Raw genomic sequence first — 5,706 nt, forward strand, 5'->3', positions numbered from 1 at the left:
TGTAAGATATTTATTTTTTCTTTCTATGAGAGATTTTGGTATTGATTGAGTTTTAAAGAGAAAGAAATCTCAGTCTATTTTAAATTAATTGGAATGTTGGAATTAGAAGGACAAAGTCATCCTATTGTATATACCTGGGGTGGGGAAGTTAGGAATCCGACAGCACAGAATGTAAAAAAAAAAAAAATCATATATATACACATATATGTTTACATACATATGTGCATAAAGCACTTTGTAACCATAAACATATTTGTAGCTATTATATAGAGTATAAATTAATTAATTAATTAATATTTTCAATAGATCTAATTGGCTTTTGATAGTACCACTCTTTTGAATGAATGAGTATAACTAAACGGGTTTATGCTTCACACTTTGACCCCTATTTCCCAAAGTAAAACCAAGTTGTAACATCCTTTTTACTATCATGTGTATGTCCTGAGGTAGGGCTATAGATGAAGGAATGCTATAGCCATTCCTGAGTCTTCACTATGCCTAGCACCAATATTTTGAGCCTACCCAAATGGGAAGGGGAAGCCAAGATGCTTCATGAGATGAACAGATCTAGGTTGGAAAGGAATAAGTTAAGTCTTTTGTGCTAATCTGCAGTGATAGTAGGCCCACAAATAGCTTCTGCTCTTGCTGTCAATAAATCAGTCAATAAATTAACCACTCAGTAAATAAGCATTTATTACATACCTAATATGTGCCAAGCCCTGCATTGAGCACTTGAAGATACAATGGACAGCCAGTCTTAAAATACATATATATATATATATATATATATATATGTATGTATGTATGTATGTATGTATGTATGTATGTATGTATATAAATGACCTAAAGTGAAATCTGCTACCTTATAATAGAGAATGTTATTCCTTCCATTATATGATATTTCTGAGCAAAATACTCATCTCATGGAGACCAGAGAGATACAAAATATTAGTATGGAAAGTAAATGGAGATAATCAATTGTTCACTTACAATCTTAAGGCATTACTTAGAAATTTATTTTGTCAGTTGATGTATTATAGACATTAAAATGCTAACAAAAATTACAAATCCTCTACTAGGTGCCAAGGCGAATAAAGGAATAAGCATTCATTATAGCTCCTATTATGTGCCAGGCACTGGACTAATCACTTTTTTTTTAATAAAGTGAAAGGGAATAAGCATTTAAGTGGTACCTCCTTTGTGTCTGGCACTGTGCTAAGTGCTTTTTACAAATATTATTTCATTTAAGTCTCATAAAACCCTATGAGGTAGGTGCTAATATTATCCCCATTTTTAAGTTGAGGAAACGGAGGTAAACAGAAGTTACGTGACTTGCCCACAGTCAAATAGTTAAGAGGTATCTGACACTGGATTTGAACTCAGGTCTTCCTGACACTAGGCCCTCTCCTGTATCCACTGTGCCACGAGCTACCACTGCTGTTTGGAAGTATTTCACAAATTTATCTGTATATATGATTAACCCATTTAAATAATATGCAGTAAAAATGCAGTTTTTTGTTGGTATGGATACTGTTTAGTGCTTGACCACTGTGGAAGACAACTGTTACATAAGCCATCATGGAGACTACAATGAAATATATAGTGAAATATAAATTATGGAAAACAGCTGAGTTGTCAGAATATGAGTTAAATGCTTTAAATTTCAAAATCACAGAAAATGGCATTCTATGAACTACAGAATAATAAGAATAATCCAATACCTAGAAATAGTCTAGCATTCATTTAGATGAGTGTTTTCTAAGCATTTTAGAAAAGAAAAAAAGGGAAACTTCCAACAAGATGGTAGAATGAAATGCTTCCTCTCATTTCGGGGCCCAACACCAATTCAACACAATACTAAAACCACAATGTATAGTAAACAAATGAAAAGAAAAAAATAATAAAGAAGTGGAAGCAAGTCATCAAAAGGTATTCCCTTATTATGGTAAAACATTTCAAAAACTTGCATTTAAATTTTAATCAAAAAGAGAGCGAAGCCTTTTGCAAGTTTCTTGAATATTTTCACATAGATAGAAAGTATCAGACATGAGATTTGTACCAAGGTCTTCCAGACTTCAATTCTATCATTCAATATGCAATGCATATATAATGGAAGGTAAATCGGTCAACTGATGACATGAGGACTACACTTGTATTATACAGAAATTCCTTTCCAGAGTTCAATTCAAGCAACCTTATGGGAGCTTGTGGCTGCAGTGTGTTGAAAAAAATCTCTAATTGTCTACAGAGCTAGAAAACTCTCAAGTTAAATATTTTTTTCAGTTGTAATCCAATGAGCATATAAAAGAATTGATCTTCCTATCTCATAACTCTTTCAGAGTTACAGTGAGTTGTTCCCTGAGATAAAGGTGGAGGATAGGTTTGCTCTAGCTAGGAATTGATAGCCTCAAGCCTTTGTCTAGAATGGGGACATTTCCATTTTGTGTTGGTTCTTTCTTGTTCTTAAGCTAATGCATATTCTGATTTGTGAGTGAACAAGAAACCTTGCGAGTTTGAGAGATCATGTGTTATATCAGAGATTTCATGGATGACTAGAGTTGAATGGTCACTGAGTGGCAGTGGCTAACAATTGCATCTGCATCAGTTGTTGTCGTTGTTCAGTTGTTTCACTTGTTTCCAACTCTTTGCAACCGCATTTGGGGTTTCTTGACAAAGATGCTGGAGTGATTTGCCATTTCCTTCTCCATCTAATTTGCAAATGAGGAAACTGAGGCAAACAGGGCTAAGTGACTTCTTCAGAGTCATAGCCAGGAAGTGTCTGAGGCCAGATTTGAACTCCGGAAGATGGGTCTTCCTGATTCCAGGTCTGATATTCTATACACCATACCACCTACCTTCCCTACATATGAAAAGTGATTGTCATCAAAAGAAGACAACTTTCCCCATGATACTCATAACCTCTCAAAAAGTACTGCCTATGGACTCAACAGATGAAGATGTCTGACTGTGATTCTTGCCCAGCAGGGAGGTAAAGCTAATTGCATTTGGTGAAGAGGATATGCAGAGAGAAAAGAGTTTCTCACTTGACAGAAATTATAAGTACCATGCACTTGGTGTTAGCCCACTCAGTAGCAAAATGATAGAGTAGTAGAAGGCAGTACAGTTGAATTCCTACCTTCCAGAATATCTCCAAACAAATATAGAAAATGCACCAGACTCCTGATAGGAAGATTCAACCCCACCAAAAAAAAAATCACAGTGTGTCAATTTTCCAGCCAACTTTTGCACAGGATGAGAAAGAGGTCTGCAGACACTTGAGATAGTGTCTGGTCAGAATCAGGCCAGGCTGGGAAGCACTCCAGTACAATGAAGAGGCTGTGCCCAAGTGCAAGACTGGTCCCAAGCCCATACTTGGGTGTATCCTGCAGGATTTGAGAACAAGGTCAATCTAGCAGCATTTTTGCCCACTATTCAATCTCAGTTCTGGGTGGACTGGGAAAATTACCTATGCCCAGACTTTCTCGCTGGGGATGAAATAGTTGTGAATTTTGGGCTGCATACCCAACAGGGAGAAAGTTCAGAAACAACATGTAGCACTTGGTACAGAAAACATGAGCAGATAGGAATCTCAGTTCTAATTCTTCTCTGGATTCAAAGAATGAATAATAATGCTAGAAGGGACCAAAGAAGTATAGAGGAAGAAAACTTTGGTCAAGAAACTAAGGGCCATACAGAATATATTTTCTTCAGTAGTACCTATTGAACACAAAAGATTGAAAGAGACAAATATATTTTGGAAATGAATAACTGCCTAAGAAGGTCACATCTGAGAAGGACATTTGGAATTCTGATAAAATATAGGATTCCTGACCAGAGATGGAGTATTCTTAACAAACAGTAGTAATAATGTATTTTGGCAGATGACTTATCAAGTCAAAAAGACTTGAAATTAAAAAGGATGAGGAAAGATAGAAGTCTGTCTTCGTATAATCACCAAACCATATTTCATAAACACTAATGAAAATGAAGGAAGAATAGCCATTGAGTTACACATAATTTCTTAGTAGCTTAAAATCCAAGAAAGGAGCCAGGAGTAAACGCATGGCTTCAAATGACAATACCCAAAAACACAAAATCACACAAGAAGAGCTAAAAGTCCTAACAAAAGGAGGCAAATTTGGCCTCAGTATTATTACAGAGTTGGTAGAATGAGACCCATAACTGTAATATGGCTTTAGAATGTTCCATCTTTAAAAGTAAAAAAAAAAGATTAGGTAAAAGGACATGTACCATTATATATTAATAAGATAAATTCTTCTGTGAAACCCAGTAATTGGAAGGAAGTGGTGGTGGAGGGTTTTGGAAGTGATCAATAAAGAAAAAAAAAACCATGAGTAATTTAGCCATTTGCATGTACTACAAAATTGAGGCAAGGTGACCAGTTAGATAATTATGGTAGCTGTCCAAGTAAGAGATAATGATGGCCTGAGTTAGGGTAGTGACTCTATGAATGAAGATAAGGGAATTGAATTAACAAGATTTGTCAGTGAAATGGGATTAAGGAGAGAAGGTGGTTGAATATGACACAAGTTGTGATATGACTGAGAGGATACTGGTGCCCTCAGAAGAGTGGTAGCTTTGGGGGAGGGGTAAAATAAGTTTTATTTTGTTTTTAAAAGGTTGAGTTTGAGATATCTATAGAATATACAGTTTAAATATTCCAGTAAGCAGCAACTGATCAGTGATCAGTTTGGAATGGAGGTTCAGAGGGGTACTGTGGTTTTATCATATATATAGATATAGATATAGATATAGATATATGAGATTCATCAGCACAGAGATGATCATTGTGAGCTGAAAAAGTCATCTATAAAGAGAGGAAGAAGAGGAGAGGACAACAGAGACTTGAAGTTCACTCACTGTTAGGTGATGAGAGAGAGAGAGAGAGAGAGAGAGACGGAGAGACAGAGAGAGTAAGAAACAGAAGGAAAGGTGATCAACATAGTCAAGTGATGTAGAAATGTTGAAAGATATGAAGACTGAGATTAAGGAATCAAATGTAGCACTTTAAGGATCACTGGTGACTTGAATAAAGCAGTTTCACTGGGGTGATGAGATCAAACATCTGATTGAACTTTCTTCCAAAAGCTTAGTAGTTCAAAACTTCTTTACTTGTCTTAATGCTAATTTTATCTCTCAAAAGGTAGGATAATGAACAAAGGAAAATTTTCTTTTGGATCAGCTTCTTACTAGCAGGGAGGCAATGGTTGATGGCATGGGAATGATGAGATCTGTGGAAAGAAGTGAATTTTTTTAATATAAAATGAAATAAAATTAACGTTCTGAAATTTATCATAAATTTAGGGAAAGGAGATTTCAAAGAGTTCAGTGAAATTCTGCAGAAAAATTGAGCACGGGAAGGAATGGAGATACAAAAGTATAAATTCTTAAGGACACAAAGGAAAAATATTCAAGAGAAGAGGGAAAAAATACAAGATTTCTGAAGATACCCTAGTGGATGCATAAGGTACTTTCCAGCCAATTTAGCTTTGGGAGGGAAAAAAAAAAGAAAACAATATATAGACAAGGAAAGAAAGGTTATATAATAGAGAATGATTGTAACAGTGGCATAATCTTATTTGGCATAGGAAGTGTCAAAGCACAATGTGAACTGAGGTTGAAGAGGGAAGCTAAGATCCACAAAAAAGGTTTTGACACTAATATTGGTAGAAAAAGGCAATAAAA

Source organism: Vombatus ursinus, unplaced genomic scaffold (genome assembly GCF_900497805.2).
Source record: "Vombatus ursinus unplaced genomic scaffold, bare-nosed wombat genome assembly UNPS02009573.1, whole genome shotgun sequence".
Taxonomy (NCBI): domain Eukaryota; kingdom Metazoa; phylum Chordata; class Mammalia; order Diprotodontia; family Vombatidae; genus Vombatus; species Vombatus ursinus.